Source organism: Artibeus jamaicensis, unplaced genomic scaffold (genome assembly GCF_021234435.1).
Source record: "Artibeus jamaicensis isolate MK-2021 breed Jamaican fruit bat unplaced genomic scaffold, CSHL_Jam_final scaffold_474, whole genome shotgun sequence".
NCBI lineage: Eukaryota > Metazoa > Chordata > Mammalia > Chiroptera > Phyllostomidae > Artibeus > Artibeus jamaicensis.
The window spans coordinates 26,104,923-26,122,256 of NW_026522046.1; the positions used below are offsets into that span (position 1 = coordinate 26,104,923).

At 35.1% G+C, this 17,334-nt stretch overlaps 1 protein-coding gene across 1 annotated transcript in view; it reads right to left on the reverse strand.

Annotated features, from left to right (window-relative positions):
- Positions 1–17,334, reverse strand: part of RSRC1 (arginine and serine rich coiled-coil 1) — a 321,547-nt gene that overhangs the window by 265,197 nt on the left and 39,016 nt on the right. The gene's annotated exons all lie outside the window — the stretch shown is intronic.

Genomic DNA, 17,334 nt, shown 5'->3' on the forward strand with positions numbered 1-17,334 from the left:
GCCCATCATTAGTAAAGCAGGTAAATAAATTGTGGCATATTATGAAATAATATATAATAATGTTACATAAAACAACATAAATGAACCTCATAATCAATGCTGAGCAAAAAGAAGGCACACATAAGAGATTATACATTGTATGAGACCATTTATACAAAGTTCAAACACAAGCAAAACTAATCTATGGATTTAGAAGTCAATACAGTGACTGTCTTTGACTATCATCTGTGTATCTGGAGAATTAAGAGAGAGTGACTGTTAGAAAGTATGAGCAAGTATTCGTTATCTGATATGAATAAAAAGTTTTAAATAAACATATAAGTTTCATCTATCTTACTGGTTTGAGATTCATCTTTCTGGAATATTTTCCTACATACTAGACTCGGTTTAATTTTGAAAGCTCAACTAACCAAAAATTAAAACAATTCCTTCATTAAGCACCTATCAAAATGCCAAGCATTAAGATTAGTCTTGAAATGGCTACAATGCAAATTCTGACATAATACATTGCAAATTCTGAGATAATACATACTATCTCATGCTCCTTGCAGCTTCAGTAACTTTAATGAGACATTTTACATATTCTAAGATTTGCCCATATCATTTGCCCACAATTCAATGACTTTTTAGTAAATTTACTAAGTTCTGCAACTGCAACCATAAATCAGTTTTAGAACATTTTTTTTAATTTTATTTAGTTATTTTTCAAGTACAGTTTTTTGTCTATTTTTCCCATCCCAGCCTCCCCCGCCCCTTGCTCCCCACCTTCCTCCCATTTCCACCCCCCTTAGTTCTCGTCCCTGTGTCCTTCCTATTTGTTCCTCCAAATCCCTCCCCCATTTTCCCCTTAACTTCCCTTCCTTCTCCCCTCTGGTCACTATCCCTTGTTCTCTATTTCAGTGTCTTTGTTTGTTTTTTTTTTTCTGCTTCTTTGTTTGTTTTGTTGTTTAGCTTCCTGTTAAAGGTGAGATCATATGGTATTTGTCCTTCAATGCCTGGCCTATTTCACTCAGCATAATGCTTTCCAGTTCCATCCATGTTGTTGCAAAGGGTAGTAGCTCCTTCTTTCTCTCTGCAGCATAGAATTCCATTGTGTATATGTACCACAATTTTTGGATCCATTCATTTACTGATGGGCACCTAGGTTGCTTCCAACTCTTGGCTATTGTAAATTGTGCTGCTATGAACATTGTGGTGCATAGGTTCTTTGATATTGATGTTTTAGGATTCTTAGGATACAATCCCAGCAGTGGAATTGCTGGGTCAAAAGGCAGGTCGATTTTTATTTTTCTGAGAAAATTCCATACTGTTTTCCATAATGGTTGTACCAGTCTGCACTCCCACCAACAGTGAACTAAGGACCCCTTTTCCCCACAACCCCTCCAACATTTGTTGTTTGTTGCTTTGTTTATGATAGCCATCCTGACTGGTGTAAAGTGGTATCTCATTGTGGTTTTAATTTGCATCTCTCTGATAGCTAATGATATTGAGCATCTCTTCATGTGTCTCTGAATGTTCTGTATGTCCTCCTTGGAGAAGTGTTTGCTCAAGTCCTTTTCCCATTTTCTAATTGGGTTGGGTGTCTTCTTAGAGTGGAGTCGTGTAAGTTCTTTGTATATTTTAGAGATTAAACCTTTGTCTGAGGTATCATTGGCAAAATTTTTTTAGAACATTTTTATCACCCCAAAATATCCATCAGACTCATTTATTATTAATCTCTCCCCCATCTTAGGCAATTACGAATCTGTTTTCTGTCTTTAGAGATTTGCCTTTGGCAGACATTTCATATAAATGGAATCATATATATGTGACCTATTGTATCTGGTTTCTTTCACTTAGCATAATGCTTCTGAGGTCCATCCAAGTCATAGCACACATCAGTAGCTTGTACCTTTTTATTGCTGAATATTCCACTGCATGGACACACCCCATCTTTACCCATTCATCAGTTGGTGGGCATTCGGGTTGTCTCCACCTTTACACTATTATAAATAGTACTGCCAAAAACATTACTGTCCATGTCTTTGTGTGGATAAATGTTTTCGTTTCTCTTAGGACAATCCCTGAAACTGGAACTTGCTGAATCATATAGTAAATTTATGTTAACTTTCTTGGTTAACTCTTCTGTGTGTGTGAAGGTGTATTTTAATTAAATGGAATAAAATTGCATTATTTTCCTCACTCAATGATTCTTTGTGGAAATTCCACCACAGCTTCTAGTACAGCTCTAAATAATGCTTTTTAATGACTTTATATGCTACATTGCATGGCTATGTCATCAGTTACCAATCTTCCTCTTAGCAACAGACATCCACTTTCACGTTGGTTTGTTGCTTGTCCACATGTCTTTTTTATGTTTGGTATGGGTGTTTTTATCTATATCAACCAAATCCCCACATGTGAGATTATAGAGTATCTGTATCTTTTGAAATTCTAATAAATATTGACACATTACTTTCTAAAAAGGCTGTAATATAGGGAATAAGAAGCATAAACAGTAGGTACAAAATAGACAAGGGGAGGTTATGAATAGCATGGGAAATGCAGAAGCCAAAGAACTTATCTGTATGACCCAAGGACATGAACTAAGGTGGGGGGAAATGCTGGTGGAAGGTGGGGTACAGGATGGAAGAGAATGAAGGTGAGAAAAAGATGGGACAACTGTAATAGCATAATCAAGAACATATATTTAAAAAATTAAAAGGCTGTAACAATTCTTATTTTCATCAGTGACATAAGGACTCCTTTGCCACATCTTTCTTCTACAAACGCTTTTTCTTTAATGTTTTGCCAGTATGATAGATATAAATTAATTATCCATTAACCATCTGTGGGGGGACAGACCCCTCAGAATAGCATTTGTATTTTGTTTATTTTCCTTTTTGTATGTTCCTTCTCTTTTACTGTTGTTCAATTACAGTTGTCCCAGTTTTTCCCCTGTTGCTCTCCCCTACCCTGCCCACCCCTGTTCCCTCAAGTATACACACACACACACACACACACACACATGCATAATAATGTAGATATATTTACATTTAAATAATACGAGTGGCAAGCAAGCATGGTAGTCTGGAAAGTTTTATGGAGAATATAAAACTTGAAGTTAACCTTAAGATGTCAGTTAAGATCTGAATACCAATAATAAATAACTGTGCCTTTTAAAAAAGATTTTATTTATTTATTTTTAAAGAGAGGGAAAAGGAGAGAAAAAGAGAAACATCTATGTGTGGTTGCCTCTCGTGCACCCCCTACTGGGGACCTGGGCCACAACCAGGCATGTGCCTGACCAGGAACCAAAGCAGCGACCCTTTGTTTTGCAGATTGGCACATAATCCATGCACCACCCCAGCCAGGGCAGTAACTGTGCTTTTATTAAAAATAAATATCATGTCCTGGCTGGGGTGGCTCAGTTGGTTGGGCGTCATCCTGCAATCCAAAAGGTCATGGGTTCGATTCCCAGTCACGGCACATGCCTGGGTTGCAGTTTCAGTTCCTAATCAAGGTGCATGCAAGAGGCAACCAACTGATGTTTCTCTCCCTCTCTTCCTCCCTCCCTTCCCCTCACTCTACAATAAATAAAAGAGAAAAAACTTAAATACCATTTCAAAATACATTTAATGTGAAGCATGTACCTACTTTGTTAAAGCATCAGATTTTGCACAGCTAAAAAATTTTGAAGTACTGAGTTATAACCAAATGATTCATATTATCCAGCTCCACCAATCATATATATTTAAATGTTAAGCTCAAAGCACTGAAATAATTAATAAATTTCAAATAAAACTACTAATTATTTCTAACATTAAAAAAATGAACACCTAAAAGACTCTGAATTAAAATGTGAATAAATACACACTAATTTTTTAAACCTAGAGTGGTCAACTTAATCAATTATCAGGCTAATTCCCAAGAAGTCTAGAGGAGAGATATACTGCTAACATTACTTTTCCTTTAATGTCTTATCTCAATACATCATGGAAAGGTGGTTTTTAAAAAAGTTATCTTCATTATTGCAAAAAAAAAACAACACTTTTCCTCACTTCTTATTTTTCTCAGTTAAGCACAATAGGAAATACATTAATTAATATTTATGTGTCAAAGTACAATACTCATGTATCAAAAACAAATACTTCATTCAACAGTAAAATGATGACAATTAAACAATTCTCCTGCATGAGTTTCACCAATCTCATCAAGATATGCCTAGGCATGGTTTTCTTTGAGTTCATCCTGCTGGGAGTCACTGGGCTTCTTAATTCTAAAAGTGTATGTCTTTTATCAAATTTTGAAAAATTTTAACTATTACTTCCTGAATATGTTTTCTACCAGATTCTCTCTTCCTTATTCTGGGACTATAATTATGCATACTAGAAATTTTGTTATTTCTTCCATATATTGTTACATTTTCATTTATTTTTTAATACTCATTTCTCATTGTTCTACAGACTGAATTATATGTTTATATTCAAGTTTAATGACTCTTTGTCATTTCCATTCTAACACTGAGTTTTTTCAATAAGGTTTTTTTAAATTTAAGATACTGTATGTTCTAGTTTTAAAATTTCCATTTGGTTCTCTTTTATAGTACCTATTTCTCTGCTTAGAAGTTCTAGGTTTCTATTAATTTCAAAAGAGTTTACCTTTATCTTATACACAGTCATAATAGCTGTTTTAAAGTATTCATCTGAGTTTAACTTCAACATTTAGTTCATTTTGAACTTGGCATCTGTTGGTTTTCTATTCCCTTAAACACTGGTCACATTTTTCTGATACTCTGTATACTGAGTCCTTTTGGCTTGTATCCTGGACATTCTGAATATTAAGCTGCAAGACCCTGGGTCCTGTTAAAATCCTTAGTAGAATGTAGATTTTGTTGTTTGTTTTAGCAGGCAACTAACCTGGTTAGGTTTAGATCAAAAGTTCTGCCTCCATTTGTGTGGGTTATAGTTCCAATATCAATTTGGTTTTCAGAGTTCTTGTAATACTGCTCTGAGCCTGTGTAGCTCAGAGGTGAGTCCAGGCCACACACGTGCCAGTAAAACGCAAGAATAAGAGAATCTTTCTCCAGTTCTCCCCTGACTGAGATTGTCTCTACTCTCCAGCTCCCAGGAGCTCCTTTATCTCCTCCTCTGGCAGGAAAGATGGGTTTTTCCTGGAGTTTTAGCTGCCTGTGTTGCCATCATGTAGTTCTACATGAACAGAATGTTTCTTGAGGTTAAAAAAAAAGTACTGAGAGAAAAGAAGAAGACAATAGTAAGATTCCACAGTCCACATCTGGGGCTGTCCTCAGGATAGAAGAGGAGAACCTTTATCTCCTTCTTGCCAGAAATAGGCGGTTTCTCTAAGAGTTTATGCTGCCCCTGCCCACTGTGCAATTCTGCAAAGGAGACTTCCCCGGATCAAATATGAGACAGTAAAGAGGGTATAAAAATGTACATCATGGCATATGAGTCACTCTTCAAGTTTTGACTATCCTCCCTAATTTACCTGCTATTATTTCCAAGCTGTGAAGTAGCTTCTCTTAGCATTTTGTCCAGAAGATTTAGTTGTAATCAGTAAGAAAAATAGGCTTAAGTGTACTTTTATCTTATTAAGCTTGATAAACTATGTATCATTCAAGCATCCTTTAAATCCAAAGGACTTGACATGTGTAATTTCCTTTTTACACCCTCATACACTATGCCATATAGCTATACATAATAAAGTAAGGTAAAATTATTAAAATGAGAATAAGGAAGAATAAAGGAAAATAAAAATAAGACAGAATCAGGAAAAAGGTTAATATGCAAAATGGATGATAAGCCCTTACATTTTCTAGAATTAGACCAAAAATCTGCCTTTGAGCTAACAGCTAATTCAAAAGAAGAACATAATGTTCACAGAATAAAAACCAACCAGGTTATCAAATCAAATACAACTATCCTTGACCCCGAGATCATTCTTAAAATAAACCTCTAATGAATTTCACAGGGCAATTTACAATAACTTCACTAAATATAGGTCACATGTCAAAAGACAATCAGTAAAATCAATTCTAGAGAAGGTAAATATGATGAGTCTAGATATAAGACCTAGGCTTAAATAAGGGATAGACTTTAAACTAAAAATGAATTAGATATACTACATATCCTTCAAGCATTGCGTCATGGTATTATTCTCCTTGGCAAAGCTATCGAAAGGCTCTGCATAGCAGTGACTTTGAGATGAGACCCCCTTACAAGTACCTGGTGGGCAACTATTTTATGTGGCCACTGTAGGTGCAAAGACCTGTAGTGACAGTCAACTCAGACAGAAATAGAAGTAGCACACTTTTATGAAGAGGGAGGATACCAATAAATAAAAACTCGAGTCTGAGCAAAAGGAGTAACTCCTACCCCACATTTATTAGGTACACCAATAGAAGGCTGGGGCTAGAGAAAAGTTTTCTTTCAGAATGTAATTCTGAATCTTCTCAAACATAAAAAGAGGCAATCAAAACAGAAAAATATGGTAGCAATGCTTTTACTCCAGGAGAAATGTAAAGAAAATGTATTCAAATGCTCGTGTAAGTTATACAAGAAATCCAGTGACGCCACTAAAATATTCTTAATATGTCCTCCAACATACCACTAATAAACATACAACTAATCAGAGTTACACTAATCAGAGGTACAGCCAAAAAATTAATGTAATTATCTCATAATAAATCCTAAGGCACTGTACCAAAAACTTAAAATCAAACTTGAACACTGTAATTTAAATGACTAATAACCAATTAATAAAACAAACCCTTTTGTCTGTCCATTTTAATATAATAAAATTTATGAAAAAACTTTGCCCAAGTTTTAAAAAGTCAATAAATAAAGAGAGTAATGAAAGTCAATGAGCTGTTTTAATATGAATACCAAATTACCTGGAAATATCACTCTTGTTCTACTATAGGTACACTTCAGTGTTATATCAGCTAATTTTTGTTGCACAATAAGCCACTCAAACTTAGAAGCTTAAACATTTATTATTTGTCATTGTTCATAATTCTCCAGATAAGCTAGAAATTGTCTGATCTCAGATGGCAACTAATCTGTGTGGTCAGTCTCATCAGTTCAGTCAGCTGATGGCTAGGGCACGAGTGGGACGGTCTAAGATAATAGTCAACAAACTTTTCGTAATTGCCGTACAGGCCATGAGGTCTCTGCAGCAACAACTAAAGTCTATCACTGTGGCCAGCAAGGAACGGCAGACAACACATAAACAAGTAACTCTGGCTACATTCCAATAAAACTGCACTGACAGTAAAAGGCGGCAAGCCTGGTAAACTCCAGTTTGCTAATCCCTGGCCTGGGATGGCCCCACTCGTGTCTGACAGCAGGTGGGATGGCAGGTTTACTGAACTCACTCAGGACTTCTCACCTCTGCTCCAGTAGCTTCTTACCTTCCAGAATGTCCCAGGGGTTCGTGACACAGCGGTACCACACCGGCAAGTAAAGGCGAGCCTCAGTGTGCACTGCTGCCTTGATTATGTATATGTTCTCGAAGAAATGAAAAGTATACAGGAATCCCACAGTAACATTTTCTCTCAGAATGTTGTAATTAGCAAATATTAATATATCTGTAGAGTAAAATTATAGAGCTGCATTTTACAGTGTACCTCAATATGCTGATTTAAAGCCAACAATATATAACACTGAAATACTGCCCTCCATTTCTAGAGCACTGCTGATAACTTTCATAAGACATTCTTCACAAACTTATTAAAAGTAAAAAAGACTTACCTGAATTGGAACATTAACATTTCGCCCACTAATATTTATCAGTGAGACTCTCACAACCCCAACTCCCTAAAATACTACCATACAAATACAACAGACCTTTATTCAAGATCTGAAATTTCAATTTCAATTTATGACATCAAATGATTAAAACAATTGTGACAAGTTGATCAATATATAGAATGTGAATTTCTAATTACATAAAAAGAAAATTCTATCCCAACCTTTACATCATTCTTCTTTTACTTTATATTTTAAAAACAGACCAGCATTTCCTAATAACCAAGACAAAACTATTTCTTTTTAAGATACAGTTTAAGTATGTAGAATTTGATATACTTAGAAATAAACAATCCATTTACTAGCTTTATGTTTCCTCTTTCTCTTAATATATGTTAAACTTATATGTTAAAAATACTCAAAAGGGATTGTCAAAAACTAAAAAGTTCATAATTCTAGCAAGGAACAGGGTGATTGATGTGAGAGATTAAGCAGTTCAATCCATTTGTTTCTAAATTCTGAAACAATAGACTACAATCCATAGTAATTAAGTCAGTTACTAAGAAATATGCACTGCCTGATTGACATTTAAATACCCAAATTCTTGAATAAGGAAATTGTTAAGAGGACTAAGTTCATAAATCTAGTTTTAATAAAGTTGGCAATACCCTAAAATATTCTGCATAAATAATCTGAACTTTAAGCATTCGCATTAAAGAAATGATTAGAACCATATTTTTCATAACAAAGAGGTATAATCGATCTTTATTTTATTAGCCTACAATTTGCTTCACCACTGTTTTCTTAAACCATTCTAACGGCATATATACCTTGACAACATCCCACAGATGGTTATGATTATGCGTAACAAGACAACAAGCTCATTGAAAACCATTACAGATGCTTAGCTAATGGGATGTCACATTAAATCTGATATAAGATTAAAAACTTTCTATCAATTATATTATAAAGCTCTATCATTTGAAATTGACATTCAAACATTTCTAATGTTTTTGATTCATTCCATAAAAGCACTAGATTAGTAATATGCTTATTCAAAAGTGGGCTTTAAAAACAAATGTAGACATTATACAGCTTACCCCCATCACACAACTTGCCTGCATTATATGCCCCTTTGGGGGGTGGGGGTATATATAGATATATTTTTTCCTTTCAACATCTCAGATATAGATGCTTCTAACTACAAAACTCTGGTAAATGTCAGAATTCGATTTGACTACTTCTTACTTCCTTTCTTAATGCTTAATGACCAATTCCTTAGAGATGTCCTTAAAAGCCCTAAAATGTTGTCCTTCAGTAGAAACTTTCACCAGCAATCAATCAGGAGCAAATTAGATGATTGTGTTGAAATGTACTACACTGTTTAAGCTAACAAATGAATGAAGAAAGGTAGTATATGGGAACATATGCCACTACACTGAAGTTGCTAAAAGGGTTTGTTGGAAGAATATTTGGTTTCCAGTGGAGCAAATATGGAATAAGAAGGGACAGTGATAAAAGAATACCAAGTCATATGGATATCCAAATATAGTGACAGACACAATTATTTTACTAATTGCTAATGAATACAGTCAAGTGGCTTCAAAAAGCAAAACTTTCCTTGGACTACTTCAGGTTTTGACCTCTGCATGAGCAAATGCATTTAAACTGAAGCCCACCAAAATTGATTAACGGCGCCAGCCAAGGCCAGCATGTTAGTTGAAGCTTTTTCCATCTATCACATGGCCCCAAGGATAGTTAAATGAACCTTAAAATGGCTACAAACAGCTCAATGTCTACACAGAGTCCTGCCAATTAGAAATAATTAGGCAGTCATTTTGGTGGTAAGTCTTTTTAAGTGCATACATAATGATGCAATGATGCTTATTAACGATCTCATACAAGCTACGCTCAAACAGCCTGAAATAATTATGCAACTATCACAAAGCCTTGCTCATCTCTGTACTTCACCTTAATGCATTTAAAAATCCACTTCATTACCTCCAGTAATTAATCCTCCATTAATTGCAGGAAAAGCTCAGTTTACCAAGCTTCATTTCTAATTATCTTATAAATAGTTATGGTTCTAATTAATGTGTTCATTAAGATGAATATCTTTCTCAAAGCCACGCTCAGAGCAAAGGTTCCACTTATTCTCTCAAAAGCCTAACTAGCCATAAGGTGAGGCCATTTTGGTTGCATTTGCTTTTATTTTAGTATACTCAACCTCCTAATTGGCATTTAAAATCTAATTTAGAGAACTTCAAGAAGGCTATATAGGGGGAAATAGGGGCAAAAAGATATTTTCAAACTCTTTTCAATCAATAACCTTAATAGAAAAACTTTAGTGCATCATTTTTAACAAAAATTGACTAATATACTTAAGTACTATATCCAAGTGAATTTAAATTCCAAACAAACATAGCTTTTGCCCCTTCTCTTCAATTAGAAAATAGGACAAGAAAGATAAAATATGCTATTAAAACAAATGCATTTAAATTTACATTAGATTACCTAGCTAAATTGCCGCTATAAAGCAATGACTCAATATAAATTGTCGGCCTTCAAAGAAAAAACTTACACATATCCTGGGATCACCAATATTCCATATCATTTTGGAACATAGTCTATGTGCTTTTGAAAAACAGAATTCTAATTCTATGCTACAAAGTATGCAGCACTTAAATACTGGCTAGGATTAAAAGATAAAATGTAATGCAAAATCATTCTGTTTGTAAACATAAATATTTTTAATTTTGTAAATTTTTAAAACAATGTGTAAACAGCTTAGAAGCACAAAGGTATTCTTAATTTTTTTAAATCAAATTTTATTTTCCATGAATAAAAGAACAAAAACAATTTGCTTAGGAAATCAAATGAGTAAAATCTTGTAATAAAACAATAAGTTATTTTGTAATAATCCCGAGTTAATAATAAAGCTGTAGTTCCACATATAATAGATGTCTCCTGCTTCTCTGTAACTTGCTGTTGCTCATTAATCTTACCCCCTTGTCTTTTTCTATGTAAGGTAAGCCCATAGAGCAGTTTCATTAATGAATTTTTTTAAAAACCATATTCAGCCCTAGCTGGTGTAGCTCAGTGGATTGAGTACGGGCCTGAGAACCAGAGGATTGAGGTTCAATTCCCAGTCAGGGCACATGCCTGGGTTGCAGGCCAGCTCCCAGCAGGGGATGCACGACAGGCAACCATACATTCGTATTTCTCTCCCTCTCTCCTTTCCTTCCCCTCTAAAGATAAATAAATGAAATAAAAAACCATACTCATTCTACAAGCAAAACTCTAAAGAGATAGTTTCTTCATACAGAATTATAATAAACAAACTTCTAGCATATATCTTCCTAGAATAAACTTTTAAAAGTATTCTACATACAAATCCACTGTGGCTTGTGTTCCTGCATTAAAATTTCTGATTACAGAGACTAATAAAATTTGCTAGAAGAGTAGAAGGAGACTGAGAATGAGAGAAAATCTCATGTATTTAATAGTAACATTCAATCATTCATTAATCCTTCTAAGTTCTAGGCACTTTTCAAGGTACTGAGGATACAAAAGTTAATAAGACAGGTATGGAGTTACCTTTGCCATAATGGAATTAAGAGTGTAAGTCTTTTAAAGTAAAATACTCCTGCTAACTTAAACGTTGCTACGACACAGAAACAGGTTGATTTTAGCTATAATTTTTCATTGCTGTAATAAAGACCTGTATCGAGTACTCCCTAACATCCAGAGACAGTGTCAGTCCCCTGCTATATCCCAAAGTTCTTCAGAGAAGACATCCTGACTCACCTCTCTGTGTACTGCTGAGCCAAATACAACACAGGCACCAAGTTGTACTGTCATAGCAACAAGTGTAATCAGAGAGATGTAGTCTGGATATAAATGGGCCTATTACAACACTAGGTTTGGAGTACCTCCCTTCTCAAGTTTAATCACTTCAACGGAACCTCAGCTAGTGGCACAGAACAGTGATCTCAGTCTGGACTTGGAATACTCCAAGTTCAAAATGAGAATCATAAAGTGCTCACATTAATTAATTCACTTTTTTAAAAAGTATTCTTTCAAGGAGAAAAGGGAAAGAAGAACAAATAATGATGACACAATATCCAAAAGATTAGAAATTATTTTTTCTTTTAATCTAGAGGAGTTAAGAAATATCATTTGTTTATCCTGAAAGTGTTCAAATTTTAGAATATTCAGTCATTTACCCTCTTTTCACTCCAATACCCACATTGCACCATCAAATCTAAAAAAATAAAGGCAACAAATATTTTTAGTAACACAACAAGGATTCCTATAATTACCTTACCAATATTACAAAAATAATGTTAATGTAGCCCCTCAGAGTTCATTTTCTCTTTGGTCTAAGCAATTTTCTTCCATGCAAACAAATTTGCTCCTGTGTCAACTGTGTCATCTCTGTAAGTGACCTAGAAGCAATGGTTCCTAATAAGCAAAAATGAACAGCTGAAAAAAGCAAGCAATCCAAAAGCTTAGATTTTAATGAACCAAATTTAAATGGATAGAAATAGTTAACATTCCTAATAAATTTGATTAGGCTCTAAATTGAGATCTAAGTAAAATGTGAATTCCCCCCTAACTATTGGATTGGAAGTAGTGCTAATTCTTCATCATTACACAGATACTAATGACAAATATAATGGTGACCCATTACATAGCATTAACATGCCCTTTCTTCACCCCAGTTAGTAAAACGGAGGAAAGCACATATCAGTGGGCCAGACTAAAAGTAATATTCTATGAGAAGACTTCTGGTAGCCAGAGCTCAGCACAGTGCCAATTAATGATGTTAAGTCTTCAGGCAGCTTAGTTTTTGCATGTAAAAATCTAAGTATCTTTCACAGCCATGATTCACTTATATTTAGAAAAGCCACACAAGGCATTAAAACTTAAAAGAGGGCTTCATTTATTCTACTGTGCTTTCTTCATAAGGTCCATCAAAAGTTCGGCAGTGTCAATTATCATTCAGAACAAAGTCGGAGTCATTTCCTCTACCCGTACCATAGGCAGAGTATTCTTCATCATTCTGGACTCTGAGCTTAATCACGAGACTTGACCAAGCCAATGAAAAATTGACAGTAACACTGAGACCTTTTGTCTAAGAAAACCCTGCTTTGGAGTAGCTGCTCACCCAAAGATGATGGGACGTATAAGAAGCAGATCTGGTCTTACCCCCAGCTGGGAGCCAAGCCCAAGGAGTCCAGACTAACTCAGAAGAGGCCCAGTTGACTCACAATGTTTGTGTAAGAAATAAGTCTTTTTGATGTGTGTCCTTGAATGCTGAGATGGTTACTATGCAGCATTACAGTAATAATAACCGACTGATACAATGACATTACTAACACCAGAGGGTTTAGGCTTTGTAGCCAGTCACCCTGCCAAGGGGAACAAAGGATGAAACTTGATGGACAACAGGGGAAATCCAAAGTGTTATGAACTTCATGATTTAGCCATGTGAGCATGAGGAAGTTATTTGACCTGTGTAGTCTATCTCCCCATCTGTTAAGTGAAGATGAAACACAGAATTAGAAACTTTGAAAATCTGCTGTGACAAATAAAATAACCTATGGTAATAATACAACTTCACAATTCCTAGCATACAGTATATACCAAGTAAATTTTAGTTTCCCCTTCATTTTTCTTATTTGTAAGTCAAGCTATATATTTTTATTTCAACACATTTTCACAAAATTTCTATTACATGCAAATAGGCATCTTTTTTTTTTTTTTTAACTAAATTTTAAATCAAACACCTGTGCCCTGGCTGGTGTGCCTCAGTGGATTGAGCGCCATGAACCCAAAGGTCACAGGTTTGATTCCCAGTCAGGGCACATGCCTGGGTTGCGGGCCAGGTCGCCAGTTGGGGGTGAGTGAGAGGCAGCAGATGGACATACCTCTCACACACTGATGTTTTTCTCCCTCTCTTCCTCCCTTCCCCTCTCTCTAAAAGTAAATGAATAAAATCTTTAAAAAAAATACCTGTTAAAGTTATTCCAGAATGCTTATTATTTTCATGTCTAAGAAGAACTCTCCCCTTTCTCATGGATCTCACTAATCATCTTTCTCTTCCTTGCTGTACATCTGAAGCTTTTAATGATAATGTATTTTTCCACACAAAAAACCAAAACAACACAGGAAGAACAGACTTTTGTTTCTTTGATAAGCAAAATTCCCCTATATTTTCTGTTGTATTTTCTTCATATTTATTTCATCCCTTCCTCAAAAAATGGTGACAAACAGTAGTTAAATTATTAACATATTTTTTTATTTCAGAAGAAAAGAGCAGATTCAAATAATACTTATAAACATATACATAGATGATTCACCACACAAATTAAAATTTAGTGGTAGGGATTTATTTTTAAAAATTTAATAAGTGAATGGCTTGGGGTTGTGATAATTTCTTTAAAAAAAAAAAAAGAAAACAGAGGCTGAAGGGAAGGTCAGAGACTCAGACGATCATTCGCCAAAAAGACTTCAGGGGACATTTTAATAACTACCTGTGGCAGGATCTCTCTCATATTCATTATAAAATTCCCAAGGCAGACTTTGCGTTGTCATTCATACTCACAGATATACAAAATGGAGACTTCCTGTTAAATGTGGTGTGAGTAGATGCATTTAAATAAGAGTTGTTTTACCACTGCATTCATCACCATAGTTTACAATGAAGATAAAAGCTTCACAGGAATAAAGTGAACACAATACACACATGTGCGCACACACACTCACAAGGCATTAGGATTATTGAAGCTATGTGACATTCATATTTATTTTTAAATGCTTGGACACAAACAAAATATGACTGAAAAATGACCAACTCGTGAATCAAATAAGGACCTCACCCACATTACAAGTAGGCAGGAGAGGGTTCAAAATTTTTAAGAGCTCTCATCAAGAAAAACTATATATACAGGGTGAGGCAAGAGTAGGTTTACACATGTTCATACGGAAAGTAATACACTGGTAAATGATAATGCAAGAATAAGGTCTGTGTTTCACACACTCACAACTCTACCCTGCTTCTGCCCATCCTGTATTTGCACTGTTTTTGTTTGTGTGTTTAGTTACATGGTATGGAGTAATGAAATAATCAATTCTTTAGCTCTGTTGCAGCATTTTCATTTAAAATATTCTCAAACCCAGAAGTTCTACTTGTATTTCTACTCCCTTCCACCTGTGAAAATGTGCTACTCTTACCTGAACTCTGCTACTTCTCTCCCTGCAAAAGCATATGGATACAATCAAACTGGGCTTTCAGGGCTTGAATTGGACAATGTAACTTGCCCCATCTATCTATAAAATGGGGATAAATCATGATTCCTTCAAATATTATGAGGAAGATATAAAAAATGTATATGAAAGTATATTTGGTAAAGCCTGATTTTTCCATAATCACTTAACTTCATGTTCTCCTGACTTCGATACTGACTCCATTGCTTCAAAAGCCCCTTCAACTCATGAACATGGACAACAGTGTAGTGATTAATGGGGGAGGAGGGTATAAGGGGATTAAATGGTCATGGAAAAAAGTACAGTAAGTACTGAATCAAAAAATAAGTAAAATATAGTTTTAAAAACAAACCAAACCAAAGCCCCTTCAGATAAGCCAAGCTTACCAGACAAACTGCTGTCATATCCTGTGCTGGAATTCTCTAGACCACCTCCCATTTGCCCTAATGGCTATGCTTTCTTTTCATAGTTTTGTAGCCCACCTCAACGATATACCTTGCCTTGCTCCTGGAACTAGAGATCTGGGTATGATCTTGCTACATTTCTTCTTTATGCCACTCTAACTTACATCTCACTGTCTCTGTACTCTGGTTTCAGACAATGCAATTTCAGACCAGGAAAGCCAACCCATGGATGGGCCTTACTAGATAAGGGAGGGTCTCTGGCCAATTACTCCTCTATGCCCAACATTTTGGTTTCTAAATAAGAACAAAATGTAGAAGAGATTTTTTAAAAAGTAGAAAAGATGGCATCATTGAGAGAGTTTTCAAGTTCCCTATTTTTTGTAGAGAAAAGATACCCCTTTTTGTAAAGAAACCAAAAATACTCCATGGCTTTGAAAAATACTGATCCAAGTTTGCTTCTCATTCCTTGAGTTTTGCCAGAACAAATTGAAGGGCAGGGGGAGTAATTCCAGGTAGACTTATTCTACCACAAGAGTGAAAAAAGACAGTTCTACAAGAAACATAGAGCCCTGGCTGGTGTGGCTCAGTGGATTGAGCGCTAGCCTGAGAACCAAAGGGTCACAACTTCAACTTCCAGTCAGGGCACATGCCTGGGTCGTGGGCCAGCTCCCCCCAGTAGGGGGCATTCGAGAGGGAACCACACATTGATGTTTCTGTCCCTCCCTTCCTCTCTCTAAAAATTTTTTTTTTAATCTTAAAAAAAAACATAGATAGTTTGCTGTCTTGGGGAAACTTTATAGAAATGTTTCAAATGAATACTAAATGAAATAACTTTTAAAAATACAGTATTTTCAGGCACAACTCTGGATTTCTTCACCAAATGTAAGGTACCTGCTACATGAAAAGCAAGGGTTATAATTCATATAGTACTTTATTAAGGATCTAAATGTATCTGTACACATTTCAAAACTAAAACTCATTAAATCTACAAACGACTCATAAAATATTCCATGTATTAATATTTCTGAAAGCATTTTTGAGCTTCTCCGAAACTTTCATGTCACTTTTGCATAAACAGAGACAATGAACAAAAGCAAAACCAAAGCAATGGTAATCTGAACAGGCTATATATCACTTGCTTTTAATTATTTCTCATGTAGTAGAAAAACACTAAACTTACATAGCAGAAAGGACTTTGCCAGAACCTCAGGTCCTCTTAAGAGAAAGATCTGCTCTAATTTAATCCAGTTCTCCTGATCAAGATGGTCAGAAATGAGAATTTACAGTAAGTCATCACTTAACATCACTGATAAGTTCTGCAACTTGAATGGAAATGTATCATGTATCATGAAACCAACTTCACCACAAGGAAACTGATACAAACAAGAGGTAAGTTCCTACAGCATCTCAAGAATATTATAACAAAGTAATATTGAATGAAAGTGACATGTTAGTTGAGGACCTGCTGTATTCTGTAAACACCACCAAAAAAAGACATTGAACTGTCATATTCCCAGACTTGAGTCATGACCTTAGAACAGGTTTTGGGGCTAGAATACTAAGTATGTCTTCAAAAATCCCCGTTCCACTCTTTTTTTGCTGAGCCCTTGATAAAGGTGTAAGGCCCCATTTCCTAATGAGTAAATCATGACATCAGTTCTATCCCATGTGATTGCTCTGAAGATTAAATGAAAAGAACCCATGTTAAGTATTCTGTATTAGTATCTGACCCTTAGTAAATAAAAATTTAATTTTTATGCATTATTACTATTATTGCTATATTTCAATATTAATAATGTAAATTTTCAATTATCCAGTCTTTCTTCATTTCTTAAAAACTGTGCTGGATTCCTTGTATAGTTTCAACAGTAACAAACAAGAGGTATCTAACTTTTAAAAAATTCTATTTG